Here is a 7,157-nt window from a genome sequence, read left to right as displayed (position 1 = left end):
TGTTTTGTGTTTTCTTTTTTTCAGGTACTGAAACCAAACTGCCAGGTCTTTGGCTGAGGTGTTGGAAGGTGGTGGTTCTGTAACATGGTGGTGAGGGCTGGAGAGTGTCTGAGTGACAATGACTTTAAAGAAGGCGTGGAGGGGAACAGGCTGAGATGTGGAGAGCAGTGAGTGCTGCTCGGGTCTGGGTGACACTGTCCAGCTGGTTTTTAGCTTGCCAGACATTTGAGGTGAATGCTTACTGCTGTGTGGTGGTGATGAGGTGAAAGTAGACTTGGTGGGAATGAGACAGAGATGACTAACAGTCTGGTGTAGAAGCTGAGGAGCATGAAGAGGGAGGAGAGAAGCTTTGGTGTTAGGACTGAGAACACTGAGTGAAACCTAAACCTCATTTCTGGAGAGAAATCAGAGCCCATGCCGAGCGGTGCCACAGTCCCCAGTAGTGGAGACCCAGCCTGGGTGCTGCACATTGGACCTGAAAACTGCCTTTTGAATCAAACCAGCAATGTTTTCTTATTTTCCTGAGTGAGTGGAAAGGCTTGTTAAGTAGACCCTACAGGCCTTTGGCATTAAAGTCTTTGTAGCTATAGACAGTGTCCCTTTCTTTGCATTTTCTAAACGGTTTTGAATTCAATGTGTAGAAGAAGGGCACAATAATACTGTGTTGGCTGGGGCACTTTTCGCCTAGTAGTGCATTTGTTGCTGATGTAGATATTTATGCAGCTGGTTTATGCTGATAGTAGCTCTTTTGGAAAGCCAGTACTGGCTTTCCCCTCTTGCAAGATGTTTTTTTGTAGGCTTTCCTATGTTTGTGGTAGTGGCTGGTGTTAATGTGGACAGATCAAGCCACAAGACACTTTAAAAGATGTTTTTACTTGTGTTTTGTTTTTTTAAGAACCTGTTAGTTAAGATATCTTACTGATAGCCACATCAGCACCTCCGATTTTGTTCTCTCTCTGCAGTGGCCACCACACACAGTGACTCACTGTCCAAAAGCATTACGTAGAGCACAAATTTTGTTCCAGTTAAAGCTTGTTTAAAAGCCTACTTGGAGTCAAATTACTTGAGTACGCGGAAATAAGATGTGTTTATTGAAATTTCCTAACTAATTCTGTGTGAAAGGTAGAGGCATCAGTTTGCCAAATGGCAAAATGCTTCTTCAGAAAGATGCCTTGTTTAATGCTTTATAGTTTTTGGTTTCTTTGTCATTCACTGCTGGTTTGGGGACTCTGGTTCTTAGTGTTGGACTGTGATCTTTCCTTGTGCTGGTATTAAAAAGGGGCTTTGCAGCAAGGCAGACACCAGCCCTTTCACAGTCTGTCTTACCTTTCTGAGTTCTTTCAGGTGGGAATTGTTTTTTATAATCAAAGTAGACATTAACAAATTTCCCAGTATCAGCTTGGTGGTTATTTTCTAATCTAGAGCTTTATCAAGCTAGGGTGTGTGTTTGTTCTTCCAGAGAAACACATCAAGCTCGCAGAGCAGTTTATCACTTCTGAAACGTTTCTGAAATACTTACATGGTCAGTACATAGGCTCTGAACAGGTAAAAATGTTGGGTTTTTGAAGATCAAATGTAGATTACCTGATGCATCAGGGGAATGTGAGATTTCCCCACAACAAGTGGGCTGTGCAGGTGCCAGGAGTTTGCCGGAAACTTCTACATTGGTGTCATCATTGCACTGAGAGGTTTTCCTTTAATAGGAAATTAAAAATTGCAAAAAGCTGCACTGAGAGCTGTGATAGATCTGACAAATGCAATCTTGAGATCTCGAGGGTGTAAACAAAAATAGGGCTACTGAAAACTCCTTTCAGTAGCAGATTGTCATGTAGAGTGGGTAACTGATTGAAATGATGATAAAGGGTAATACCTTAAATACAGAGAAGCAAGACTTCAGGGGAAATGGTTACTACTACATTTAGTGGTAGAAAATTCCTCATCTACATGCAGTTGTGATTTGTGTCTATCCTTGTAATGAGTAAAATGAGGTTTATGGTGAGAATGTGCTGTTAACATCTGCAGCCACAATGAAGGCTTTTGAAGGCCCAGCCCAGGCATCGTGTCCCTGCCTAGAAGGCTACCAGAGAAAAATCAGTCTGTCTTGAAGTTGTGATAGATGATTCTTTCTCCAGTGTAAGAGCTTTGTGGTAAACACAGCAGGGATTAAGCATTTTACAATGGGAGAATAACACAATTTGGAGATACAATTACATTACAGTACTTGCAGATGATTATTGAAGCTTTTTGTAACTTTTTCCATATGAAACATAGAAGTAGTGGTTCTAAGCAGCAACCAAATTCTAGTGATTATGTTAGAGCAGCTTTTGGGGGGTTGGGATGCTGAAGGGTGTTGTTTTCTTGGCTTCTGAAATGCCCATGTGGGGGCAGTGGCTGTAGTTGTTAGAAGTGCATGTCTGAGATGGGTGATGAGTACTGGTGGTGGGTGTCTGAGATGGGTGATAAAGTACAAGTTCATCCACGGTGAGGGTGGGGCAGAACAGGGACCTGTGAGAGCTGGTGTGGGAATGGTGTTGGCCAGAGTGCAGAGAAACACTGGCTTGTATTGTTTATTCCACTTGCACTACTTGGAATGAAAAGGAAGCAGCATGGCTGTGGAGTGTCCATCCTCAACACCCTCATGTTCAGGCACCTTCTCTCAGGGCCCTTCTCTCACTGCTGGGAGAGGACAGGGACCTGCAGAGCCTCTGCCTCTGTCACTCCTCTTCAGGCCAGACCTGATGATTCTGACTTTGCTGTTTCCTCCCTTCCCTCCTGGTGAGAGACCCATGTACCTTTCCCACTGTTACGCTCCCAAATTCACATTTTCTAGGTATCCCATTTTCTTCTGCAGAGGTGCCCTTCTTGCCCTGCCTTTGCTTTTCACACAAATTCTTTTTGGTCTAGTTTAAGTTACTTAAGTGGAGCAGGGCAGGAGTGAGCAGCCTTCATACCATGGGGTTCTCATCTTCCTCCACCGCTTGGCTGGGGGAACAGAGACTTCATAAATATCCCAGAAAGCCCTATTTCTGTCTAGAATATTTTTCCCAAATGTGTAGTTTTTGGAGAGCCCACGGGACTCAACTTCCAGAGGGGTCAGTGAGCTGCTTGCAGGGTTTGGGAAGCAGAAGGATGGGTTTGAAGGTTCCTGTTGCAAGAAGGGAAGGAGGACACCGGTGTTCTCACCCTCCAGCTGTCAGAGCAGTGCAGACCTGCTGGCTAGGTGATTATCAAGGTATGCATCTTGTGGGGGAAAGACATGTCAGCTGTAACAGAAAACAACCTTGAAGCCTGCCTGCAATGAGGCCAGAGCTTTGTAATTACCTGGGGTCAACCTAATTGCAAGTTGGTGCAGAAAAGGGGGATTCCACCAGCCCCCTCACTCTAGCTGTGTTTTTCCTCCTCCTCGTTGGAATGGTACAACACCCTGGAGCCACATGGGAGGCCTGGAGAGGGAGCTGGTGTGGTGCAGCAGAAGTTGGAGGGGAGTGGTGGGATCTGGTTTTGGCAGGCTTGCTTTCCTGTGGTGGCTCCGTGCAGGGCTGTGCCATCACTGTCAGAGTGAGCAGGGATGGCTCCTGGGGAGCCTGACAGAAGCTGGAAATGCCTGCATCAGAGGCAGATAAATTCATTTCACTGTTGTTACAGTGGAGAGCAGATTGACCCTCGTAGTTTTAGATTTTTTTTTTTTTTCAATACTGCATGAAAGAAACCTTTTACTGCTTGTTTTCTGAGGATTGCTTATAGTGACTCTTGCACTTAAGAGCGTAAGACTTGTCTCCTCTCTTCCCAGTGCTTCCCTGCCACCCCCAACACATTTGTTGAAGTGGGTCAAAGTAGAAACCCTGGAGAGAGTTCTTCAGTTATCTGTGGCTTAAGCAGGGTGACCTGTGTCTGCCCTGAATCAATGGGACTTTGGGACAAGGGGAACAATAATGGTCTTGCTTGTTCTTTCTCAAAATGTGCTCCAGGTGGTGACTCACTTTTTGCAAGGGCCATTGAATGGGGAATATTCTTGGCCAGCAAGTTTATTAGCCAGTGTTGAATCAGTGGAATATTCACTTCACTGTTGTTACAGTGGAGAGCAGATTGACCCTCGTAGTTGTAGATATTTTTTTTTTTCAATACTGCATGAAAGAAACCTTTTACTGCTTGTTTTCTGAGGATTGCTTATAGTGACTCTTGCACTTAAGAGCGTAAGACTTGTCTCCTCTCTTCCCAGTGCTTCCCTGCCACCCCCAACACATTTGTTGAAGTGGGTCAAAGTAGAAACCCTGGAGAGAGTTCTTCAGTTATCTGTGGCTTAAGCAGGGTGACCTGTGTCTGCCCTGAATCAATGGGACTTTGGGACAAGGGGAACAATAATGGTCTTGCTTGTTCTTTCTCAAAATGTGCTCCAGGTGGTGACTCACTTTTTGCAAGGGCCATTGAATGGGGAATATTCTTGGCCAGCAAGTTTATTAGCCAGTGTTGAATCAGTGGAATAAAAACTTCCAGGCTTTCAATCCTTCCAGTAATCAGGCCACCACTGGAACACCTCTGAGTCTGGGTTTCTATTTGCTGTTCACTGGAACCTTTTTGATTTCAAAGGTGTGGAGAATGATATTGAGACATGGTCTCCTGCTTTTGTTGCACCCTAAAGGACTCTCCAATATGCTTCTCTCTGTACAGTGTGACACCTACTTAAGAGTGTTGCAGGGGTTGGGAAGCATGTATATCTCTGAGTGTTACACAGCACTCAGGTTTGAAATCTCAAATTTAATACTGCTTACTCCTTAATACATGCTTGCTTGCAGAAAGAATGCATTGGCCATGTTACATTTTTACAAAAATTGGACTGTCTTACAAGATGAAGTCACAAAATTATGAAAAGTCTGTCTTCTAATGCTTGTGGGTTGTGATTCTATACCTACTATTTGGTTTAAATAAATGAAACTTGTGGGCAATTCAGGAAGAAAAAATAGTTTGGGTTTGGGGCTGATTAACTGACATAGCTTGAAGAATTAGTATCTCATTCTGTATCAGCTCAATACCTGCTGCTTCTCAGCTGGAATTGGGTTTTATGGTATCTTGTTCATAAATGTTAGGCAAGATCTTGAGCTTTGTGGCCTTTAACCTACAGCACCAAACATCCAGTGTAGTTACTTGCTGGCATTTCTCCTTGGCCATGTCTGTACCTGAGGTGTCACGTAAGGAAATGTTTTCAGTGAGAAATGATCAGACCTGTCCCACAAGGAATTCTGAAAGTAATGGGAAGGTGCCTGTAGAAGGTGCAGTGTGGCCCTGGTGTCAGGCAGGCAGGGAGGGTGAGCAGCTTGTTCCTCATTTGTTACCTGACTCTACATAATACATGATATTATTTATTTTTTTAATCAGTTCTTCTCCCTAAATTGCTAAGTGTAGGTCTTTAAAACTCTACTTTTCCATTTGTGAAGCTGTTCCCTAGCACTCCATGTTGCAAACCAGTATCGGATTCTTTGGTCGAGTGAAATTCCCTCTTCCTTCCTTCATGATTTGTGTTTGCTTTGCTTTGCTTTCAATGTGTGCTTCCTTTTTAAATATAGTTTTCCAAGTTGCTGGCCGTACCAGATTGTTTATATTTTTTAAAAGCCTTCTGCTTAGCCGTTATATTGCTCTTTATAGTACTGCTTAACCACATTGGTTTCTGTTGCTCTTTTTTCTTGCATAAACTTAGCTGGGATGAATTTCAAATGTGGTTTATCCAACTGTTAAGTATTTCCCACTTTTCTGCAATAGGTTTCACATATGTTACAGAATTCCAAACCAAGATCTGGTGGACATATTGCCCTGTTTTTTTTCCCCCCTCAAAGTTAGAAATAGAAGGCTTTTGAAGCATTGCAGTGACAATATCTAGGTCACTGGCTCCTGCATGCTGCCTACCCTCAAATCCATTTGTCACATGTAGCTTATTTTATTAAGATAACTATGGTCCATACATATTTATTTTTTTTTTAATTCTCTTAGTTTTGTGGTAATAAAGGGGGGAAAAATATTGATCCATTTCAGTTGGAAATTATTCCCCCTGTTTCCCCCCCCTCTTCCAGAGGTCAAACTGTAGAGTTACATAAAACACACATCCATCCAGTCATTCAAGGTTACAGGATTTACCCCTACAAAAATCCAACAATGAATTTGGAATTAGGCTTTTTGACAGAGTATGCTTTATCTAGAAACCAGGATCTGTCTGCTAGTTCTTGCAGAACAGGGGTTTTAGCAGGTGTCCTGTAGGTACCTGCTCTCTTTTGCTATTTCTGACACCTCAGCAAAAATAGGAAGAGGAAAATCTTCTCTTGTCCCATTTAGTTTCCCCATACTGGGTGCTCTGTGCCACTGGGAGGTGTGTATGACCCAACACAGAGTAAAACTTTTAAGCTACCCCTCTGGTGGTGATCAAATCTGCTTTACTTTTACTGTGGTGGTGTCAAGAGATGACCTTGTCAGTGCCCAGCTGAGTGGGGAGCTGGAATTAGATCTGACAGAAGGTCTTCAGGCTTGGGTTTTGGGCCTCGTCTGTTAGAGATTGTTGAGTTATGATCAATTGCCAGTGGCATGGCAGGTTTTCAGGTGGAGAATGTTGGGGTTTTTGCATGCAGGTCGGAGGTGTGTTGGGAGAGGGATGTGATGAAGGCAGCCACAGAGGAGTCCTGCTTTATGCCTTGCATTGTTCTCACTCTTCATGAACTTTTTTTCTCATAGCCAGGTTTTTCTCCTCAAAGAGGGAAAGACAGTGGCAAATTCCTCTTGATAAATCCATGGTTATAACCCCAGGTGACTTGAGGAATGATGTACATAGCTGAGTGGAAGCTTTAGCCTACATTTTTTTTTTTCATGTTGCATGGAAGTACTGCAAAAAAAAGGAATAAACTGACAAGGAAGATTGAGTGTTGGAGGTTTATGTGCTGAGAAGTGACCCATTCAGTCTATTATGGTGACATTTGGAAGCATAGCACCGAGTAAAGAGACTGGGGTGGGGATAATGCACTTGGACAAAGCGGGGCAGATCTGTAGGCTGAGCCTTCAACCTAGGAGAAACTGCTGGAAGATATTCTGGCATTCATCAGATGTTTAAAAAAAAGATGTGTTTGGGGGAGGAAATGGAGATATCTGCTAATAACTTTAGAGAAATAAATTCTACTAGT

The sequence above is a fragment of the Chaetura pelagica genome, unplaced genomic scaffold, assembly GCF_000747805.2.
Source record: "Chaetura pelagica isolate M959 unplaced genomic scaffold, ChaPel_1.0 scaffold49, whole genome shotgun sequence".
Classification (NCBI taxonomy): Eukaryota; Metazoa; Chordata; class Aves; order Apodiformes; family Apodidae; genus Chaetura; species Chaetura pelagica.
This window is presented reverse-complemented; position numbering follows the sequence as displayed.